The sequence below is a fragment of the Moschus berezovskii genome, chromosome 22, assembly GCF_049115385.1.
Source record: "Moschus berezovskii isolate FMDL1 chromosome 22, NW_MosBer_1.0, whole genome shotgun sequence".
NCBI classification, from domain to species: domain Eukaryota; kingdom Metazoa; phylum Chordata; class Mammalia; order Artiodactyla; family Moschidae; genus Moschus; species Moschus berezovskii.
Genome location: NC_142481.1, coordinates 1,384,133 through 1,396,028, shown reverse-complemented (window position 1 = coordinate 1,396,028; position 11,896 = coordinate 1,384,133). Strand labels below are relative to the sequence as shown.

Below are 11,896 nucleotides of genomic sequence, written 5' to 3'. Positions count from 1 at the left end.
AAGCTCCATACTTTGGCCACCTCATGCGATGAGTTGACTCACTGGAAAAGACTCTGATGCTGGGAGGGATTGGGGGCGGGAGGAGAAGGGGACAACAGAGAATGAGATGGCTGGATGGCATCACCGACTCTGTGGACATGAGTTTGAGTGAACTCCGGGAGTTGGTGATGGACAGGGAGGCCTGGCGTGCTGTGATTCATGGGGTCGTAAAGAGTCGGTCACGACTGAGCGACTGAACTGAACTGAACTGAAAGAATTCCTTCATTTTCAAAGGTATCTCTCAGTGAACCTTTTTGTTCAAATCGGGTGTTCCCCTGAGTGGTCATTGCGGGCCTAAGTCATCCTTGGTACAGTTACCCTATTCAGCACGACAGGCACAGAATTAGGATTGTCACAGGAATAGGAAATACAGGGATTTTTCAGGGGAGAAAGGGTTCAGACTTAGACAACTGCGAGGCCAGGCCGTGCTCAGTGGGATGTAACTCTTGGGGGCCTGTTTCCTCACCTGATGTTTGGCCTCCTCACTCCACAGACCCACAGTGATTCTCCTGGCACGTGGCCACTGGAGAGAACGTTCTCTCTATAATACTGCCCAGCTCACACTACTATACGATTTCGAGATGGAAGGAGACCTCATTTGGTTTGTTGGTGACCCACAGGACAGTTTGTCATGTAGCTTCCAGTACTATGAGAATTCCAAACCCATTGGTCTGTGAAGCTGGTCTGAACAGGTTTATAGGGCAGTACTTCTGTTCCTGCCATGATTCAACTCACAACAACACTATACTTTTCAACAGCACAGAAAACAATAACCAGTATCTCAAAGGACAACAAAAATGGTTTGAAAAGGAATGGCCTGATCCTCCAAGTATCTCAAACAACTAGGAACTAACCACAAATTCCAGGTGTCAGACTGAGAACAAAAAGCCAAGAAACTCAACGCAGAGTTTAAACCCACTGCTGATGTACCACATCTTCAAGGACTCAAGTTGTCTTTGAGAAGCAAGGCACAGGGGATGTCTGTGGTACTGCACCTGTGGAAGGCTGGGGTCTGCGGAGATAGGCATTGCAGACCAGATCTTGGTGGGACTTCCACAGTAAACATAATAGGCTGTTACACAGCTTCTACTGTGGATGTATCCAGTTTATCTCGTTTCCTTCCCCACTGAATGTTGATTAATGAGATACAGGCTCAGCAGTAGTGTGAGCTGGAGGACTGATGATGATAATCAGTGTGGAAGCTCCTTACAACTTCTCTTTTTCTTTTTTAACCTTGTTAATCTGAATTTTTCTTACCAATTACTTTTTCACTTGCTTTAATACTAGTTGAAGAAATCATTCAGCTCTCATGTTTAACTATAATGTTGTCCATCATTTTCAATATTGAATGAATAGTTGCATATCATTCAAAGACCTTGAAGAGGACTTTTACCACATTTAAGAAATAGCCACTCTTCACGAAATCTATCATAAAAAAATGTATACTTGCATTTTATATTCAGTTTATAAAAAAATAGATAATAGCAAGGTGAGCAAGAATAGAAAACATTGCTTTTGTCAATCTCCCATGTGCATCAGTTTGTCACAAGTCCAAACTCATAACTGAGAGTTAAAAGGTTGAGCCTTTGAAATGTTTGCAAAGTTGTGAACTAACAGTGACTTAAACTTGGTATCTAATACAAAGAAAGGGGGAGAACTACCTGTTTTCCTGCCTGCAAGGAAGAGCTCTAGTTGTCAGGCAGTTACCTCAAAATGGGAAGTCTGGCATTCAGGAGTTTGCACTTTCAAAAATGGGCATGTTTAAGGACCGATGAATTTCCAAGAGTATTACTGGGCTCTAAGTGGGGTTGCTATAGTGAGGCATTTGCTGATTAGTTGTTACCTAGGGGCCTGAACACTGTTGGCTGAATTCTAGAAGGTTGGCACTGTCAATTATTTGCTAATTTCTGGAAGTTTGAGTTTACTGGCATGAGGCTGTTGCTGACTGGTTTTCACAGATTATCTGAAGTTATCTCTAATAAATTGTGTTTTCTTGTTCAAGATTTTGGAATTTGGCTAAAGGAAGTCTTTGCCTTCCACTTATGAAAAATAAACACATTAGTTCTCAGTCCCCTCTTTTGTTCTTCCTTAGCCAGACTCTCAGAAGAGACCATAAGGCATTGTTGAGAAGGTTGTTTATGGGGACATGTTTATGAGCTAGTGTTGCCCCTAAATTATTTAATTAGCAATTACAGTGAAAGAAAAATAGCTCTACTGCTAACTTTTTGTGATGTTTAAAAAAAAAAGCTGAAATCAATATTTAGGCTGTTCTGACAGTATCAATACAGGACGCAGAATATGTGCTCTCTACACAGAACAGCTGGAAGTCTTATTTCCAATGTATGTCATGCAGCTACTCTTGTACCCGAATCCTTTTTAGTGCTAACTGAACATTTATAGGTTAGTAAGTACACAACAGCACAATTTCTTTATTCATTTTTACCTATCTGGCAACTCTTTTAAAATATTGTCTTTACCCTTCCCTCCAAACTGTTAATGCATCATGTTTTCAAATATGAAAATAATCACATTTTTAAACCAAACTCTGAGTGTGTCTAAGCTTTCAGCAAGCCTTAAGGTCTCGGCTTCATTTTCTGACTCCTCAGATTCAGTGACTCTTACTCACACTTGATCTTAGCCAAAAGGCCGAGAAGCGATCAGTGACTCTTACTCTATTGATTTCTTTTCACCCACTGTCACAAATAATTTTCTCTAGAACCATTTCTGCCACTTTCCTTGAAAAACTATTAAATTATTATTAATAACATCTACTTAACAAGTATTTTTCCAAAGACAAATCTCAACTCCCTGTGTATATACTGTTGCGATAATTTACAGGTGAAATGATAAATCATTTCCCAGCAAGGAGATGAAATCATGGAATGACAAACCTTTATATCAGGGATAAGCTGGCCCCTTTGCACACATGGTCAGATTCTGAGGGACATACACTGTCCTGGCAGAAGATGGCACCAGATAAGTTCTGCTTCTGTTAGAGAGGTTTCACATACTTAATAACTGACTATTCAGGCAGGAGAGACATTTTTTGTGGGAACCAGGGGCACCTTATAACCCATTTAAGCTACTTTGGTGACTGCAAACATCCCTTTTCCATGTTTCCCATCCTAAACCCCGTCTGGGGGCTTTTCATATTGTGTTTGAATGAACCTACTGAAACTCATGGAAAGCAGAGGGTTCATGTTTTTGACAAGCAACAAGGTAGCTGATGACTGAGATGATGCTGAGTAACATTACAGTATGGTGGATCCCTTTCTATGTGCAATCGTTGGAAGTTTGCTACAATTCATGCACTCTGAAATAATAGGTCTCTAAACATTTCTGTGACATGCCCTAGATTACATTCCAAGGAACTCTGGGTATAAGTCCTTTAAGAGGCAGCAAAACCCCGCTGGGTTTACAGCTTCAAAACATCATTTCCCAGAGTCCTTCCCATCCTCCCTTAGCCTTTAGCCACAATCTGGAACTACCAACTTTGAGAAAGCGCAGGTTAACTAAGGTAGTGGAAACTACTCTGTCCACAAGGCTGTGCAGCTATGACCATACACCAGAGAGACTTCTGGGTAATGTAGCTTCCTCTGCCAACACTACCTACCAACTCTTGGAGAGTAAGTCACTTCCTACCAGACCTGTAAAAGCCAAGAGGCACCCTCAGCGACACCAGGAAAAGGAATTCCCTGCTCCAGCCATGGGATGGCCTTCGGTTACTCTTAAATGGGGTGCCCCTAAATTTGCAGAGGAGTCTTGGAAAAGCCCACAAAGCTTGCTGCTGCTGCTAAGTCACTTCAGTCGTGTCCGACTCTGTGTGACCCCATAGACGGCAGCCCACCAGGCTCCCCTATCCCTGGGATTCTCCAGGCAAGAACACTGGAGTGGGTTGCCATTTCCTTCTCCAATGTGTGAAAGTGAAAAGTGAAAGTGAAGTCGCTCAGTCATGTCTGACTCATAGCGACCCCATGGACTGCAGCCTACCAGGATCCTCCGTCCATGGGATTTTCTAGGCAAGAGTACTGGAGTGGCTTGCCATTGCCTTCTCCGCCACAAAGCTTAGGGACTTGTAATTTGAGATAGTAATATATTTGTAATAGTGGTAAAGAACCCTCCAGTCAATGCAGGAGACATAAGAGAAGCAGGTTCGATTCTTGGGTCAGGAAGGTCCCCTGGAGGAGAGCACAGCAACCCACTCCAATATTCTTGCCTGGAGAATCCCATGGACAGAAGAGCCTGGCAGGCTACAGTCCATAGGGTCGCCAGGAGTCGGACACAACTGAAGTGACTTGGCATGCACACATGAACTACATCTAGTTTTAATCTACACACCAAAATGGACACATCGTATGACACTCTATGTCCACTCATAGCTGTCACCTATACTGTTGCCTGTAAAATACATGTAGACTAAAGTTTTAGAGACTGTTTCATGACCTTCAACATGCAAAAGACCCCAGACAGGGCATGAGGGAGAGTTGGAGAAGGGGTATCTTTACTGCCTTGATAATGAGCGATTGTGGTCCAACCAAGCAAACAACACTTTTATTGAAATGTTTATTAGTCTGAGTTTCCTTCAAAAGCTGAAGTTCAGCCCTAAAGGAGAGCAATTTCCTGCCAGGATACATCACTAAACTCTCAGATGATAGATGACAAATTTTATGTATATTTTACCACACCAAAATGATTAATGATTAAAAAAATGGATAAGAACTTTTATGACACAAACACATAGCTGAAAGACACGACAAGAAAAAAGCCAAATAAGAAAAATATAGAAAGATATGCCAATGGAAGCTTGGCTCAAAAATTTTAAGATATTAATTTCCTATGAAACAATTTAAATTTCCTTAATTTAAACTTCACTTACCCACTTTAAACAACTTTTTCTCAGAGTGATTGTCAGAAAATGCAGCTCTAGTATATAACAGGGCCTTGCTTATTCATACGGAGAAGGCAATGGCAAGCCACTCCAGTACTCTTGCCTAGAAAATCCCATGGACGGAGGAGCCTGGTGGGCTGCAGTCCGTGGGGTCGCTAGGGGTTGGACACAACTGAGCGACTTCAGTTTCACTTTTCACTTTCACACATTGGAGAAGGAAATGGCAACCCACTCCAGTGTTCTTGCCTGGAGAATCCCAGGGACGGGGGAGCCTGGTGGGCTTCCGTCTATGGGGTCACACAGAGTCGGACACGACTGAAGTGACTTAGCAGCAGCAGCTTATTCATATGATGCCATGCTTTTGCACACACAAAATAATATTAAATATAATACTAAAAATAATTTTAGATATATACAAAAATAAATGCATTTACTGAAAGCAGCCATCCATGAATAACAATAAAGTTCTAGAAAATACAGACTGTATTGGGACTCCCCTGGAAGTCCAATGGTTAGGACTCTGCAGTTTAACTCCTGAGGTCCTGGGTTCAGTCCCTGGTAGGGAAATTAAGATCCTGCAAGCTGCATGGTTTGGTTAAAAAAAAAAAAAGAAATTCACACTGTAATAGCTCCCTGGAGATGGCAGGTTGGCTAGGACTGAGAGAGAGAACACAAAGGGGTCAGTGGAAATTTTATAAGTAATGGACATGTTCATTATTATGAGGTTGGTGATGGTCCCCTTATGCACTCGTGTGAAAATACATTTTACACTTTCAATGAATAGTTTAGTATGTGTCAGTACCTCAGTAAATATGTCGATAAAATTAGTATTTCTTCCTCTACAAATATCTGGCAAAGTATTAGTAGTATTGTCTCCATCAGCAGCCTTCCCTATGTCTTAGGTGAGTCAATTCTGATTCCTTCTCAAAGCAGAAGTACTAACAAATGCTTCAACATGGGGACATTATGCTGAACTAAATAAGCTAGTTGAAAAGAGATGAAAAATATATGATTACACTTGTACAAAGTATCCAGAGTAATCAAATTCATAGAGACAGGTCTGGTAGGGAGGGCACAGGAAGAGATCTTGTTTAATGGGTGTAGAGTTTTATTTTTGCCAGATAGGAATTCTGCAGATTAGTTGTGCAAAATGTGAAGTTTTACACATACTAAACTGTACAGTTGAAAAGGTAGAGGGTTAACTTTGTTACATGTATTTTACCACAGTCAAAGTTGAGCAGATATTTTGCTGAAGTCTTTCCCCATTTGCAACACTCTACTGTGAACTTTTTGGTGCTGAATGAGGTGGAAGTTTTGGCTGAACTTAATTTAAATCGCTGGACAAATAAAGTCTTTCTCCATTGTGAAATCTCTGATGTGCAACAGGGCTAAGTTTCACCTAAAGACTTATCCACACTCATAGCTCTCAGAAGGCCTTCCTTCTCTGTGAACTCTTGATGTCTGAGAAATGTACCAAAAAATGTCCCATGTTTCCTGTACTCTCAAGGTCCACTCCAAATCAACTCATAGGGTGCTTCTCCAGTGTACGAAGTTTGGCATTCTTGCGCGCTAAGTTGCTTCAGTCGTGTCCAATTCTGTGCAGCCCTATGGACTGTAGCCTTCCAGGCTCTTTTGTCCATGGGATTCTCCAGGCAAGAATACTGGAGTGGGTTGCCATGCCCTCCTCCAGGGGATTTTTCCACACCCAGGGATCAAACCAGCATCTCTTGTGTCTCCTGCATTGGCAGGCAAGTTCTTTACCACTAGGAGTTTGGAGTAGTACCTAAAGAATTTATCATATTCTCTGAATTCATTAGGTTTTTACCACTGTGAATTCTTGCTCAACAAGGTTGTTCAGTTCAGTCATTCATTCATGTCTGACACTTTGTGACCCCATGAACCATAGCATGCCAAGCCTCCCTGTCCATCACCAACTCCCGGAGTTTACTCAAACTGATGTCCATTGAGTTGTTGATGCCATCCTCTGTCATCCCCTTCTCCTGCCTTCACTCTTTCCTAGCATCAGGGTCTTTTCAAAAGAGTTAGTTCTTCACATCAGGTGGCCAAAGTACTGGAGTTTCAGCTTCAACGTCAGTCCTTCCAATGAATATTCAGGACTGATTTCCTTTAGGATGGACTGGTTGGATCTCCTTGCAGTCCAAAGGATTCTCAAGAGTCTTCTCCAACACCACAGTTCAAAAGCATCAATTCTTCAGTGCTCAGTTTTCTTTGTAGTCCAACTCTCTTTATAGTCCAGCATCCATACATGACTACTGGAAAAACCATAGCTTTGACTAGGTGGATCTTTGTTGGCAAAGTAATGTCTCTCTCTGCTTTTTAATATGCTGTCTAGGTTGGTCATAGCTTTTCTTCCAAGGAGCAAGCGTCTTTTAATTTCATGGCTGCAATCACCATCTTCAGTGATTTTGGAGCCAAAAAGAATAAAGTCTATCACTCTTTCCACTGTTTCCCCATCTATTTCCCATGAAGTGATGGGACCAGATGCCATGATCTTAGTTTTCTAAATGTTGTGCTTTAAGCCAACTTTTTCACTCTCCTCTTTCACTTTCATCAGGAGGCTCTTTAGTTCTTCGCTTTCTGCCATAAGGGTGGTGTCATCTGTGTATCTGAGGTTATTGATATTTCTCCCGGCAATCTTGATTCCAGCTCGTGCTTCCTCTAGCCCAGCATTTCTCATGATGTACTCTGCTGTTGCGGTCCTTTAATGGAACGGAACCTGGTGGTCCAGAGTCGATGATAAGAAAGTGAAAGATTGAAAGAAGCTAATATTCCCTGGTTTATGCAGAGAACCAATAAAACTCTAGAACAGAGTTTGCACCGCTCACGAAGGCACAGGGCGCCTTCTCGAGGAGGTCTTGAAGCCTGAGCAGGAGAGTGAGCTTGGCGGGTTTCTAGCTTTAGAGAATTAGCCAGAGGGAGGGGGAGGGAGGGAGAGTGAGAGGGAAAGAAAGACACGGAGACCCAAGCCTCTGGTGGAGTAAGGGTGCTTTAATGATCTTTCTGTGAGTATATATAGACTGTTGTACAAGGAATTTCTTTCGACAATGATAAAGATCAGAAAACCAAACATACAGCAACCATTATCAAGGGAACAAGGGATTAACAATGGTCCTAAGGTCAGGAGAAATGGCCACCCACTCCAGTATTGTTGCCTGGAGAATTCCATGGACAGAGGAGCCTGGCGGGCTACAGTCCATGGGGTTGCAAAGAGTCAGACATGACTGAGCGACTAATATTAATATTATAATTAAGGTCAGGAGACATCCATATCTCAAGAAAGAGGATCGAGACTAAGCAGTTTTGTCATAAGGAGAATGTTTACTGAAGGAGATTCATGTATGTGTTTCATCCTATGACCTCAGTCCTGGGAGCAGCGTGCCATTCCACTCATTCCTGTTGCCAGGAACTGATAAGGAACAGAAGATTTATGAGAAACAGCACGCAGGAATCCTCCTGTTAAACGTTCCCTGACACTCTACATATAAGTTAAATAAGCAGGGTGACAATATACAGCCTTGACGTACTCCTTTCCCAATTTGGAACCAGTCTGTTGTTCCATATCCAGTTCTAACTGTTGCTTCCTTACCTGAATACAGATTTCTCAAGAGATACCAAGGGAATTAGAGATATTAATTAGAGATTAATATTAATTTAATTAATTAAACTAGAGATACCAAGGGAACATTTCATGCAAAGATGGGCACAATAAAGGACAGAAATGGTATGGACCTAACAGAAGCAGAAGATATTAAGAAGAAGTGGCAAGAAAATACACAGAACTATACAAAAAAGATCTTCACGACCCAGATATTCATGATGGTATGATCACTCACCTAGAGTCAGACATCCTGGAATGCAAAGTCAAGTGGGCCTCAGGAAGTGTCACTACAAGCAAAGCTAGTGGAGGTGATGGAATTCCAGTTGAGCTATTTTAAATCCTAAAAGATGATGCTGTGAAAGCGCTGTACTCAATTTGAGAGCAAATGTGGAAAACTTAGCAGTGGCCACAGGACTGGAAAAGGTCAGTTTTCATTCCAATCCCAAAGAAAGGCAATGCCAAAGAATGTTCAAACTACTAAACAAATGCACAATTGTACTCATCTCACATCCTAGCAAAGTAATGCTCAAAATTCTCCAAGCCAGGCTTCAACAGTATGTGAACTGTGAACTTCCAGATGTTCAAGCTGGTTTTAGAAAAGTCAGAGGAACCTGAGATCAAATTGCCAACATCCACTGGATCATTGAAACAACAAGAGAGTTCCAGAAAAACATCTATTTCTGCTTTATTGACTATGCCAAAGCCTCTGATTCTGGGAATCACAACAAGGTTGGGGTTGTTCGTAAAGAGTTCTCCACATTAAGGGCACTCATATTGTCCTCATTGTGGATTTTCTGGTGATGTAGGAGGTGGGACTTCCTAACAAAGGCCTTTTGACATTTTCTGCATGTATAAGGCCTTTCTCCAGTATGGGTTTGCTGATGCTTAAAAAATACATTCTTGTCACTAAACACTTTCCCACAGGTTTTCTGATGCTGAAAAAGTACATTCTTGTGGCTAAAGACTTTCCCACACTCTCTACACTCATAAGGCCTCTCTTCCATGTGATTTCTCCAATGTTTAATGAAATTGGAGTTGTACTGAAAAAATTTACCACATTTGCTACATTCATAAGGTCTTTCTCCAATATGATTTTGCCAATGGTTAATAAGCTTGGACTTGGACTTGTTTAATTCCCCACATTCACAGACTGGCTTATAAAGAACAGAAAAATCATAAGGCTTTTCTACAGTATGAGTTCTTTGATATCCAGTGAGTGTGGAGGTATACCAAAAGAATTTCCCACATTTCCGGCACTCATAAAGCCTTTCTGTGCCATGAATGCTGATGTTTAATGAGGGTGGATGTGTACCTAAATAATTTTCCACATTCACTGCACTTGGCCTTTCTCCAGTATGAATTCTCTCATGTTTAATGAGTGTTGACTTAAAGAATTTTCCACCTTCACCACACTTATAAGGCCTTCTTACATTGTGACCTCTCTGATGTCTGATGAATGTGGAGCTGTACCTGAAAGTTTTCCCACATTTGCTGCACTCATAAGGCCTTTCTCCAGTGTGAAGCCTCTCATGTCTCACCAGTTTACAGCTGTAGCTAAAGCATTTCCCACATTATCTGCACTCATAAGGGCTTTATCCATTGTGAATTATCTGATATTTTATAAAGTAGGCTTTGTACTTGAAGCATTTCCCACATTTGCTGTGCTCATAAAGCTGTATTCCAGTGTGGATTTTCTGGTGCTCAACAAGTATCTGTTTTCAGCTGAAGGCTCTCCCACACTGAGTGCACCTGTAATCACTCTGTTCATGACCAAAGGCCTCCTGGCTCTCAGTGTCCCCATGTGGCTGCCCCACACCATGAGGGGCCAGCTGCTGCAGAAGGCCTGTGCTGCCTGGGAAGGGCTTCTCATCTCCGCTGCAGGTCAAGGTCCTCTCTCCTGTGTGAACACTGCTGTTGGTCACAAATGAAGGCTGACCCTCAGCCCTTCTGCAAAGTTTGTCTCTAATTGCCTTCTGGTGCTGGGAAAGGTCCGCAAATGTACAGTCCCTCACCAGGGTACATTCCATCATGCTCAGGCAGAGGCAAAAGGTCTCTGGGGAGTGGTTCACACATGTCACTGGGCTGGGCTTTTCTGACATCCTTACAGAAACACCTTGCTCAGAAGAGGCCTCCTCACCCTGGGCTCCATGCCAACAACCTGTAACCAGATAGATGCTAGTAAAGTGCATGTTGATTTTGATGGAAAGGACAGCCCCATCAGAAATATGTGTGTATCACACACCCAAGACCAAAGCCAGAGAGAGGAAGGTCTGCTGTGCAGAAATGGACCTGGGGAGCTTCCATGATGAGAGAGCTCTGACCACGGCTAAGGACTGAAGGAAGAGTTACTATTTCCACTGATTTGAGATGATATGATAAAATACTACAGGCTGGCTGGCTTATAAGGAAGAAAATTTATTTCTCACACTTGTAGAAGATGGAATCTGGAGATCAGTCTGCATTTTTCTAGGGTGCAGACTTCTCACTGTCCTCACAGTGGAAGGAGCTTTTATGACAGCATGAATCTCATTCACAAGGACTCTGCCTCCATGACCTGGTCACCCTAATGTCCCTATCTCCAAATACTGTCACCTTGGGCACAAGGTTTTCAACATATGGATTTGGGGGCAAAACTGACATTCAGACCATAGCAGGGAGGACAGGCAGGCCTCCAAGTAAACACGGGCCTGGCTACTAGTGACAGTGAGCATTGTGGCAAACGTTTCCAGATCTGGAAATACCTGACAACAAAAGTGATGCTACATTCCAAGAACTATATGAATATGTGCAGACCTCAAGCCATCTCATGTATAGGTCAAATGTAGAACACTGCAAAGGGTCCAATGAAATGGAACATGTGACAAATGAAAGCCCCCATAGGTGTGCTTAGCGTGTGGCAACAGAAAGAAAAATGTAGAAGAAAAAGAAGCAGCAAGGTGTGGCCAGTGGTCACAGCATCAGTCAATGGTGAACACAGAACAAGTTCCCAGCTCTGACATGACACTGTTTCCCAGGATGTCGCACCAAGCCCAGGTACTTTTAAGTGTCTCCTGCCATTGATGCAGTAATGTCCACACTATCAGGTACCCAGGGTTCTCTCTGCTGCTCCCTGCTTCTTCTCACAGTCACACATGGCACATCAGAAAATCCTGTACGCTCTACTGACGAAACCTACCCAGAGTCTCACCCCATCTCCCTCTACCTCCCTGGTCCAGCCTCTCCCATAATTCTCCCAGGGTCTATCGCGGTGGCCTCCTTAGCAGTCTCCCTGCCTCCATTCACATCCTTTTCTCCCAATTGTTATCTTCTAACTCTGGACATGGTTCTCCAATCCCCATTCCCTGCACAAT

General features: G+C 42.6%; 1 pseudogene; it reads right to left on the bottom strand.

Moving 5' to 3' along the window:
* Positions 1-8,647: 8,647 nt before the first annotated feature.
* LOC129546383 (uncharacterized) lies at positions 8,648-11,411 on the bottom strand (annotated as a pseudogene).
* Positions 11,412-11,896: the final 485 nt, after the last annotated feature.